This window comes from Tarenaya hassleriana, unplaced genomic scaffold (assembly GCF_000463585.1).
Source record: "Tarenaya hassleriana unplaced genomic scaffold, ASM46358v1 Cleome157, whole genome shotgun sequence".
Classification (NCBI taxonomy): domain Eukaryota; kingdom Viridiplantae; phylum Streptophyta; class Magnoliopsida; order Brassicales; family Cleomaceae; genus Tarenaya; species Tarenaya hassleriana.
Genome location: NW_010964992.1, coordinates 168,256 through 180,695, shown reverse-complemented (window position 1 = coordinate 180,695; position 12,440 = coordinate 168,256).

The window sequence follows — 12,440 nt, the reverse complement described above, 5'->3', positions numbered from 1 at the left end:
TTTTCACTTCCATTCCCAAATTAGTATACACATTTATTTAATTATTTATTCTTGAAAATAATTAAATATTTATTTTGGGATCCGGGGTATTACAGCGACGCTTATGTGAAGCGTCAGATGACTGATAAGTTATCCTCCAAATCTGATAAGTGTTTATTTGTAGGCTACCCTAAGGAAACTAAGGGTTACTACTTATACATTCCGGCAGAGAACAAAGTCTTCATTGCCAGGAATGCGACTTTTATGGAGCGAGAGTTCGTCTCCAAAAGAGTCAGTGGGAGTAGGATCGAACTTGAGGAAGTTCGAGAGCAACAAGTGGACACTGAGCCGAGTGAACAAGTTGAAGATGTTCAACCTGTCTCACTACCAGTTGTGACTTAACCTTCGACGAGTGAACCTCGGAGATCAGGCAGGATTCGCCAAGAGCCTATGAGATACGGATTTCTCGTAACTGGGAATGAGGAGCTCATGTTATTAGAACATGACGAGCCTACCACATACCCAGAGGCTATGGCGAGTCCCGATTCCGAGAAATGGCGCGAGGCTATGAAGTTCGAAATGCAATCCATGTCAGACAATCAAGTATGGACTCTGGTTGATGCATCTGAAGGGATAAAACCCATCGGATGCAAGTGGATCTTCAAGAAGAAGAATGACATGAATGGCAACGTGCACACGTATAAGGCACGACTTGTGGCGAAGGGATTCCGTCAGATTCATGGTATTGACTATGATGAGACGTTTTCGCCCGTAGTTATGCTGAAGTCCATCAGGATCCTACTTGCCATAGCCGCATATTATGACTATGAGATATGGCAAATGGATGTCAAGACTGCGTTCCTTGACGGGAACTTGACTGAGGATGTGTACATGACACAACCCAAAGGTTTTGTCGATCCAAGGAACCCAAGGATGGTGTGCAAGCTTTCAGAGGTCCATTTATGGACTGAAGCAGACTTCAGAAGCTGGAACATTCGCTTTGATGAGACGATAAAAAAGTTTGGTTTCTCACAGAACGAAGACGAGCCATGTGTTTACAAGAAGGCTAGTGGGAGCACAGTAGTATTTCTAGTGCTGTACGTGGATGAATTCTCCTTATAGAGAATGACGTTCCTACCTTGCAAGACGTTAAGTCTTGGCTAGGAATGCAGTTTTCTATGAAGGACCTAGGAGAAGCAGCATACATTCTAGGCATCAAGATCTATAGAGATAGATCGAGGCGTCTCTTAGGATTGTGTCAGAGTACTTACATCGATAAGGTCTTGAGACAGTTCAAGATGCAAGATTCCAAGAAAGGAACCTTACGGATGAGCAGTGGCGCAGTTCTCTGCAAGAGTCAGTGTCCTACGACACCTGATGAGTGAGAACGCATGGATCGAATTCCATATGCTTCGGCAATTGGATCGATCATGTATGCCATGCTTTGTACTAGACCGGATGTATCCTACGCGTTGAGCATTACGAGTAGATACCAGTTAGATCTAGGTGAGTCACACTAGATCGCCGTCAAGAACGTCCTGAAGTACTTGAGAAGGACTAAGGATGTGTTCTTGGTATACGGTGGGTCGGAAGACAAGCTCGCTGTAAAGGGTTACACCAATGCTAGTTTTCAGTCAGACCCGGATGACTACAGATTGCAGTCTGGCTATGTTTTCTGCTTGAACGGAGGCGCTGTAAGCTGGAAGAGTTCCAAGCAAGCGACCGTTGAAGATTCTACTACAGAAGCTGAGTATATTGCAGCGTCGGACGCAGCAAAGAAAGCTGTTTGGATCAGGAAGTTTGTTGGCAACTTGGGTGCTATTCCTAGTGCTGATAGCCCCATTGCTCTGTATTGTGACAACAATGGAGCAATCGCACAAGCGAAAGAACACAGATCCCATCAACGATCCAAACACATACTCAGACGATTTCACCTTATCAGGGAGATCACAGACAGAGGAGACATGCACATTTGCAGAGTGTCGACAAACGACAACATTGTCGATCCATTGACGAAGCCTCTCCCTTCATCGAAGCATGAGGGTCATGTTAGGGATATGAGCATTAGATGTTTAGCTGTCTATGATTAGAGCAAGTGGGAGATTGTTGGTTTAGTGCTCTATGATGTACTGTTTGCGAGTTTTCTTATGATACATTTGATGTATTGACACTTTCTATGAGTTTATGGTTGAGTGTTTGATTCATTACGTATTGTGCATACTTGATATGTTGTGAAATCCACGTATTGTTATGAACAATACTAAACTCCCTAGTCATGTATCATTGTGGGAATAATGATATACTAAGACTAGTATGATGTGTGATTGATGATCATATAGATGATCATAGGTATTGGATACGATCACAATCATAGGTATTCGTTGGAGAACGAAATACTGGATTGACCCGCATGAGATTGTCACATGGACTAGCGTCATGACTTGTGATCACACGGTATACCAGGCGGTCGCCTCGAGTCGACAAGAAGAACGAGCGGTCGCTCATGAATATGAGCGGTCCCTCACCCTGAAGAAAACGAGCGACACTGAAGAAAAAATGAGCGACCCTGAACAAAAAGTGAGCGCCGTTATTTTCGTCTTTGGTCCGCCTGTCCCACTGTCGTCTGGTCCGGCTGCCAACTCTTGGTCAACTTCGGACCAGACCTCAACGACGGAGAAAAATCCAATTTTTCTTGTCCGTTCGATCCCGTTCATACACGTCCATCCCATATGTGTGTGACCCTTTAGGCTCCTCCGAATACGGCAATAAATGCGAGATCCAATCTCGCTTTACAAATCATAAGCGGTCTCTAGCAAGACATTATGATTACCTGTATCGGAAAGAGTTAGATGTGATCTAACCGAAAAGCCAGAGATAGCTCCAACGATGATCCTCCGCCTATGACTTGTGTAACCGAAATAAGAGATTTCGGGTTATACTGCTATATCGGATGAGCCTACAGGGTCACACACACAGGAAAGGACGAATGCACGAGAAGAGACGAGAAAATCCCGGATGGAGCAGAGGCCAGACCGATCGGTCCAGAAGGTCTGGACCGATCGGTCCAGCCAACCCAGACCGATCGGTCCAGACACGTGCACCGGTCGGTCCAGACACGTGGACCGGTCGGTCCAGAGGTAACGTGTGAAAGTCACTCGGTCCGGTAATTGCTCCAGACCGATCGGTCCGGACATGGACCGATCGGTCAAGACGTAAAATAAGCTCCAGACCGATCGGTCCAGATGTCGGGATTTGCTAAACTCGCTCTAATTAGGGTTTTAAGTGGGATTAACTTTAAGAAACGCCTCCTAAGACTCTTGGCACGACTTTCAGACCCTATTGACAGGTTTTGAAAGTTGAAAACCTAAGAATTAGATCCATGAAACCCTTGTGCAAAGAAGAACGTGTTCTTCAGTCCTAGCAGACTAGTTCCAACCATTGGAATCCTTTCCGCCGTGCGGATACGTGTAGAGGGCAAGGTATTCTTCCTGCCTACAGTGATCGGACGAACACATCAATTGATACAGGCCCCGTATCGATTGAGGTAAGCGTTCTAACGTTTCTACAAGATCATGCATGATAGGTTTAAGGGTTTTATCAAAATTTTTGTTTTACATCCGCTGCACAAACTCTAGAACTGATCTTTTAGGAATTAGATTCGTTCATGAGATCCCAGGAAACCCAACAAAAACGAGACTTAGAACTCCTTGAACTCTTTGGATCTCACCAAAAGCTCTCAAAGTTCTGCCAAAGACGGCTCAAAAAGTCTCTACTTTAATTACGGTTTTAATCTCCTTCTTATAAACTGATTTTACCCTAATTTCGGTTTAATTTTGGAAAAACCCGCATGAGATTGTGAACGAGTGACTGGATGACCCGCATGAGATTGTCACATGGACAGAGTCATGACTTGAATCTCATACATCGGTTCGTTCTCGGATCCTCAGACCTGAGATGTCTGGAGTATCTGATATGAGGAGTGGCGTGTCTTGACTGCGTCAAACGTCGTCTTTAACCGGATGATTATAATGGCGTTGATCAGAAACGTTCACGAATCATATGGAGATAGTAGACATGCAATATGGGACTTGTCACCTCCTTAATAGGAGAGATATCGCTGGGCCCTCTCGTGGAAATCGGACTATGAAAACGCGTGGCCACACTATAGATGAAGTTGCATATATTTTATTAGTCGATTTGCCAAGACGAGAAAGCAGTTGAACTTGAAGGGTGGCTCAAACCATGCCCTTGTTTAACATATGATATCGTGAGACAAAGGATCAGAACTCGAGCTGTTACTGCCTTGGTTAGATCACCTCTAACTCAATTCAACGTGGGTAGTCATGGCGTCTTGCTAGAGGCTAACCATGACTTGTAGATCGGGAATGGTTCTCGAGGCTACTGCCACTGCGAATGGGCCTACAGGGTCACACACCATTAGGGATGGACTTATATGTGAAGTATCGGAAAGGAAGACTTGGATTTGGTCGAACAAACGGTTTTTCGGATCAAAACAGAGTGTCCGGACGAATTCAGCCTTCTGACTCAGACCGAGTCAGTATTTGACTCGGACCAAGTCAGTTCCATGCGAGTCGAAGCCCAGAAAGTGTTTTGGGCTTGGCTGATGTTTTGACTCAGACCGAGTCAAAGTTTTGACTCGGACAGAGTCAATACTCAGTGGGCCGAGTCAAGAGTTGACAATGGGCTTGGGCTGATTCGTTCTGACTCGACCGAGTCAGAGTTCTGACTCGGACCGAGTCAATACTCGGAAAAAGTCTCTTTTCAAAAGGATTAGGGTTTTTAACTTATAAGGAGGTGTTGGACGCCGTCCTAAGGGGAGAACTCACTTTCAGAACCCAAAGAGAGAGCAAAACTCAGAAGAAATCGTTTCTTTAATTGTTTTAGCTCCCGGGATTAGATCCCACTTGATATATTTCACAGATCCCAGCAGATCGGTTCCAAAAAGCGTTTTGGAATCCTTCCCGTCGGTGTGGATACGTGTAGAGGGACTGTAACTTCAGTCCTAGGTGATTAAACAGGCCCCGGATCGACTCGTACTTTCGTTTCTTCATCGAAAGAGGTAAGTATACGATTTTCACGGTGATATACACGTTCTTTTGGGTTATTGCACAAATGGTTTTGTGTGACATTTGGCTAGGTTTAGATCTTTTTCTTCCGCTGCACGAAACCTAGAAACCAAACCCTAGATCGATGAGATCGCATGCTAGGAACCCGCAGAGAACCCAACAAAAGAGGGTATAGCTTTCTATATGGTCATTTATTCGCAGTATACCTGTGATGGCAGTCGGGTCATGTTCCTTCTGTTCCTCCTCTGCCATCTCCTCGTAGTCCTCGTCTTCCTCGTTGAGGTATTCTTCCTCTTCCTCTCGGCCTCGAGTGCATAAACCCTTTGGGCTCCTTCTGCCATCCTTGGTAAGGGTTGGCGGGTATTTCTTGCGTCGGGCTATCCTTGCCCTGACGGGTTTGGGTTTTCAGGGCAATTAGATGATATATGCCTTGGTTTCCCGCGTCGGTAGCAGACTAGTGTTCCCGCAAAGTCCCTGATGGACTCGACTACAACAAGGACATGGTCTCCTCATTTGCGGTGGAAATGTCCTTATTGCCGATCGCTTTCCTTTATCGCGATCTTGACTAGATTGTCCGACCTGGGTGGGATTTCCTGGGATCTCATGAGCGAATCCTATTCCTAAGAGATCGATTCTAGTGTTTGCGTAGCGGATGTAAAACAAAAATTAATAAACTCTAGAACCATGCTTCTATGATTCGTAGAAACGTTAGAACGCTTACCTCAATTGATCCGGGGCCAGTATCAATTGAAGAATTCATCTGATCACGAAAGGGAGGAAGAATACCTCGCCCACTACACGTATCCACACCTCGGGATGGATTCCAACCTTTGGAACTTGTCTGCTAGGAGTCGAATCTTCTATTCGATGATGTGCTTTGAGAAAACGAGACTTAGATCACTTCTTAGACCCTCTTAGACTCTCCAAAAGGTCTCTCTTGAAGCTCTCTTGGTCGACCACCTCTTATTAGGGTTATTAATCTCTTTTCATTAAAGTGATTAACCCTAATTCCGGATTTTAAAATTAAATCTGAAACCTAGACCGAACGGACTGCTTAGTAGTCTGTTCGGTCTGGACACTTGGTCCGTTCGGACCAGTCACATAACACAGTCCGTTCGTTCGGACTGGTCAGTCCGTTCGGTCCAACACTTGGTCCGTTCGGACTGGATCCTCTAGTCCGTTCGGTCCAACAACTTGGTCCGTTCGGACTAGATGCTTTGGTCCGTTCGGTCCACTCCTAGACTGAACGGTCCAGACCTTTTGTCCAGATTTCTCGACGTTTTCTCGTGCATTTGTCCTTCCCTGTGTATCACCATGTAGGCTCATTCGATATAGCAGTATAACCCGGAATCTCTATTCCAGATATACAAGTCATAGGCGGTCTCTAATAAGACACTATGACTACCTATCTCGAATAGAGTTTGTTCGTGATCTTACGAACGCCAGTGATGATTCCGATTGATGATCATCATATGTCGAACATAAGGCATGGACAAGCCATCTTATCTGATTCGACTGCTTTCTCGTTCACTGAGTTCGACTGTCTGAAATAGACGACGTTTGTCTATAGTGCGGCCACACATTTCTACAGTCTCGCTCACACGAGGGGCCCAGCGATATCTCTCTCTTTTACGAGAGGTACAAATCCCGTCTTGACTATCTACAATCCAGCACATGATTCGTTTCGTACCTGATACACGCCTTTATAGTCCTCCTGTTACGCAAGACGTTTGATGTATTCAAAGCACGTAACTCCTCATGTTGGATTCTGTAGATACCTCAGGTTTTAAGATCCAATCATGGAACCGCCATATGACATTAAAGTCATGACGCTAGTCCATGTGACAATCTCATGCGGGTCAATCCAGTATTCCGTTCTCCAACGAATACCTATGACTGTGATCGTATCCAATACCTATGATCATCTATATGATCATCAATCACACATCATACTAGTCTTAGTATATCATTATTCCCACAATGATACATGACTAGGGAGTTTAGTATTGTTCACAGCAATACATGGATTTCATAACACATAAGTATGCACAATATGTAATGAATAAAACACTCATCTATAAACTCATAGAAAGTGTCAATACATCAAATGTATCCAAGTAAAGCTATAAACAGTACATCACAGAGCACTAAACCAATAATCTCCCACTTTCTCTAATCATGTACTGCTAAACATCTAATGCTCATATCCCTAACATGACCCTCATGCTTCGACGAAGGGAGAGGCTTCATCTGTCGACACTCTGCAAATGCGCACGTCTCCTCTGTCTATGATCTCCCTGATAAGGTGAAATCGTCTGAGTATGTGTTCGGATCGTTGATGGGATCTGGGTTCTTTCGCTTGTGCGATCGCTCCATTGTTGTCACAATACAGAGCAATGGGGCTATCAGCACTAGGAATCACACCCAAGTCACCAACAAACTTCCTGATCCAAACAGCTTCCTTTGCTGCGTCCGACGCTGTAATATACTCAGTTTCTGTAGTAAAATCTGCAACGGTCGCTTGCTTGGAACTCTTCCAGCTAACAGCGCCTCCGTTCAAGTAGAAAACATAGCCAGACTGCGATCTGTAGTCATCTGGGTCTGACTGGAAACTAGAATCGGTGTAACCCTTTACACCGAGCTCGTCTTCCGACCCACCGTATACCAAGAATACATCCTTAGTCCTTCTCAAGTACTTAAGGATGTTCTTGACGGCGATCCAGTGCGACTCACCTGGATCTGACTGGTATCTACTCGTAATGCTCAACGCATAGGATACATCCGGTCGAGTACAAAGCATGACATACATGATGGATCCAATTGCCGAAGCATATGGAATCCGATCCACGCGTTCTCGCTCATCAGGTGTCGTAGGACACTGACTCTTGCAGAGAACTGTGCCACTGCTCATCGGTAAGGTTCCTTTCTTGGAATCTTGCATCTTGATCGTTTCAAGACCTTATCGATGTAAGTTCTCTGACACAATCCTAAGAGACGTCTCGATCTATCTCTATAGATCTTGATGCCTAATATATAGGCCGCTTCTCCTAGGTCCTTCATAGAAAACTGCGTTCCTAGCCAAGACTTCATGTCTTGCAAGGTAGGAACGTCATTTCCTATTAGGAGAATGTCATCCACGTACAGCACTAGAAATACAACTGTGCTCCCACTAGCCTTCTTGTAAACACATGGCTCGTCTTCGTTTTGTGAGAAACCAAACCTTTTGATTGTCTCATCAAAGCGAAGGTTCCAGCTCCTCGTAGTCTGCTTCAGTCCATAAATGGACTTCTGAAGCTTGCACACCATCCTCGGGTTCCTTGGATCAACAAAACCTTCGGGTTGTGTCATGTACACATCCTCGGTCAAGTTCCCGTTAAGGAACGCGGTCTTGACATCCATTTGCCATATCTCATAGTCGTAATATGCGGCTATGGCAAGTAGGATCCTGATGGACTTCAGCATGACTACTGGCGAAAAGGTCTCATCATAGTCAATACCATGAATCTGACGGAGTCCTTTCGCCATAAATCGTGCCTTATACGTGTGCACGTTTCCATCCATGTCGGTCTTCTTCTTGAAGATCCACTTGCATCCGATGGGTTTTATCCCTTCAGATGCATCAACCAGAGTCCATACTTGGTTGTCTGACATGGATATCATCTCGGACTTCACAGCCTTGCGCCATTTCTCGGAATCCGGACTCGCCATAGCCTCTGGGTATGTGGTAGGCTCGTCATGTTCTAATAACATGAGTTCCTCATTCCCAGTCACGAGAAATCTGTATCTCACAGGCTCTTGGAGAATCCTGCCTGATCTCCGAGGTTCACTCGTCGAAGGTTGAGCCACAACCGGCAGTGAAACAAGTTGAACTTTTCAACTTGTTCACTCGGCTCAGCGTCTACTTGTAGCTCTCGAACTTCCTCAAGTTCGATCCTACTCCCATTGACTCTTTTGGAGACGAACTCTCGCTCCATAAAAGTCGCATTCCTGGTAATGAACACCTTGTTCTCTGCCGGAATATAGAAGCAGTAACCCTTAGTTTCCTTAGGGTAACCTACAAATAAACACTTATAAGATTTTGAGGATAACTTATCAGTCATCTGACGCTTCACTTAAGCGTCACAACCCCAAATTCTGACAAACGACAATGTGGGACGCTTCTCCGTCCATATCTGATATGGCCAATCAAACATATCTAATATCTTGAAGCAGGTACGCAGCGGTCTCTAAAGCATAGCCCCAAAAGGACTTCGGAAGATCCGTCTGACTCATCATCGACCGAACCATGTCTAACAGTGTTCGGTTCCTCCGCTCAGACACACCGTTCCACTGTGGCGTTCCAGGAGGAGTTAATTGGGATACAATACTACAATCAACCAGATAGTCCGTGAACTCTTGGCTCATATACTCGCCACCACGATCCGATCGAAGTGTCTTGATCGTCTTGTCAAGCTGGTTCTGTACTTCATTTCTGAAAGCCTTGAACATTTCAAGTGTTTCAGACTTTTGTCTCATCAAATAGACATAACCGTATCGACTGAAATCATCAGTGAACGTAACGAAATACAGATAACCTCCTCTAGCTAGACATCTCATTGGTCTGCATACATCACTATGTATTAGGCCCAATAACTCTGTCACTCTCTGTCCTTTCTCCTTGAAAGGATGTTTCGTCATCTTACCCATTAAACAAGACTCGCAGGATTCAAGAGACTCAAAGTCAAATAAATCCAGAAGACCTTCAGAATGAAGCTTCTGAATGCGCTTCTCGTTTATATGGCCTAGACGACAATGTCAGAGGAAGGTCGGGTTTAAATCGTTCGGCTTAAACCGTTTGGTACAAACGTTATAGATTGACTGTATTTAGACGGTTCGTCATCCAAAACATAAAGGCCATTCAACTGGTAACCTTTACCAAATCACCTCTATAAATGGACAACATTTGTTCTCAATAAAAAATCTGAAACCATCTGAGTCTAAGCATGAAATCGACATAATGTTCTTGCTGACGGCAGGAACATAATAGCAATCATGCAACTCCAATACATGTCCAGAAGGTAAAGTCAGATCGTAAGTCCCGATGGTTAATGCAACAACCTTTGCTCCATTCCCAACGCGGAGATCTACTTCTCCTTTTGCCTACTGTCTACTTCCTCGCAACCCTTTCACATTTCCACAAATGTGCGAGGCACTTCCGTTATCCAATACCCACGAATTGGAAGTAAACAAGTTAGCCTCTATAACGAAGACACCAGAAGTCGATGCTTCTATAAGCTTCTTCTTCTCTTCATCTTCCAGGCAGAGTCTACAATTTCTGTACCAATGCCCAACGGCATGACAAAAATAACTCTCTTCCCTTTTTGGACTTAGGCTTAGGTTCAATGACAACGCTTGTCACTTTCCTCTTGCCCTTGCTCTTGGAACGCTTACTTTCGCTGGAACTCTTTCCAACAATTTCCATATCACTATTTCCGTGGCTCTTAGCCTTCTTTTGGAATGACGCATTCTACTGATCAACTATCAAAGAATCGTCCATGTCCTCTAATTGCTTACGCAATTTTGAAGTCACGTTCCCAAATATCAAGCTAGACTTGTTCGGATCATCATCCACATGCTTCCAATAAGCATCAATGATCAATCCAGAAGCCGTGGTAAGAGGTTTATCCTTCATAAGGACAGATCGCGACTTCGGTACACTACCGATCGACGCTATGTCCTACAGAAAAAGACAAAATAGAACGAAAAACACATCTACATGCAGATTCTATCAATGATCTACTACCAACTAGTCCATCATCAATCAATGTCAACATATCCATGATCTACTATCAGCTAGTCCATCATCAACCAATGACAACATAGATGCAAACACAAGCTATATTCCCATAAAGAAAACTAACCCTACAATAATTTTCTATATGGGACTAAGATCCGTATTTTACACAAGAATAAATTGTTACACTTATCCTTATGCTATTTAGGTAGACATCTAATGTCAATCACATCCAATGTGATTCTTAGATCTTTTATGAGACTATGATATCGAATATCATTGCATACTCGTCTCATTTGTACCATTAAGTCTCAAGTCAAACCTGAAGACTTAACCTAAGGTAAACCATATTCAAGATGTGGGAACCACGATTTTCCACCCTGCCTCACAAAGATAATCCGGCACGCTCATCTTTGGCATGACCCGTGTTACGGACGATCGATGCCTTGACAGACGCTCTAGTAATGGGAGGTACACGCTTAGCATTACATAAATAAGGGATTTTCGAAACCATACTTCGATCAAGCATTTACTTTCAACCTATGAGAACCACCATTTCTCCATCTTGCCTTATCAAGATAATACGGCACCTTGGCATGGCCCATGACACGTACGATCGAGGCCTTGACAAGTGCTTTACTCGTAGAGCTCCTAGATCTAACCGGTTTCTGTGCAATGATTAACATAATCCGAATAGACCATCCATTCGATTATGTAATCCCAATCTCGAAGCTCCCACTCGATCAAGCATATCTAATATCTCGACTAAGTTACATGCATTCATTCACTATGGACCATCCATAAGATTGAATCATGTTGTTCTGAATCACAGTTGATCGGATTCAGCTACTATTGCTCAAATCAGATCGCAAAACGAACAACCCAAAATTTTTGGTTTCACCCGGGACGTAGACCGGTCGGTCCAGTACCTGGACCGGTCGGTTCACGTGAATTCGGTCCGTTCAGTCTGGACTAGTCAGTCCGTTCGGTCTGACTCTTCAGTCCTTTCGGTCTGACTTTCCAGACCATTCGGTCCAGACCAATGGTCCGGATTTTTGCCCCTTCGGTCCGTCTCTCTCGGACCAATGACCTAGACCGGATGGACTGGCTAAGTAGTCCGTTCGGTCCAACAGCTTGGTCCGTTCGGACTAGATCATCTAGTCCGTTCGGTCCAACGATTGGTCCGTTCGGACTGGATAATCTGGTCTAGAGAAACGATGAATCCTAGACTGTCCGGTCCAGAGGACCAGACCGTTCGGTCTAGGCGGAAAAACGCGATCAGATCACGTTCTTCATCGTTTCGGCCCCGATTCAGATCCGAATTCCACCCGGTTTTCACCTGTGAACTCATAACATAAGCCTCTTGCACACTATGCAAAAGAACACGAAATCTACTCTAGATTCACAATCAATTCATGCATAGTATCAAAGTAAACATGGATTCAAACAATTCAAATCCTAAGACGTGCGTGATTGGGTTCTACGAAATCAATACAGAGCAACCAGGCTCTGATACCACTGTTGGGGATTTCCTGAGATTTCATGAGCGAATGTAAAACAAAAATTAATAAACCCTAGAACCAAGCTTCTATGATTCGTAG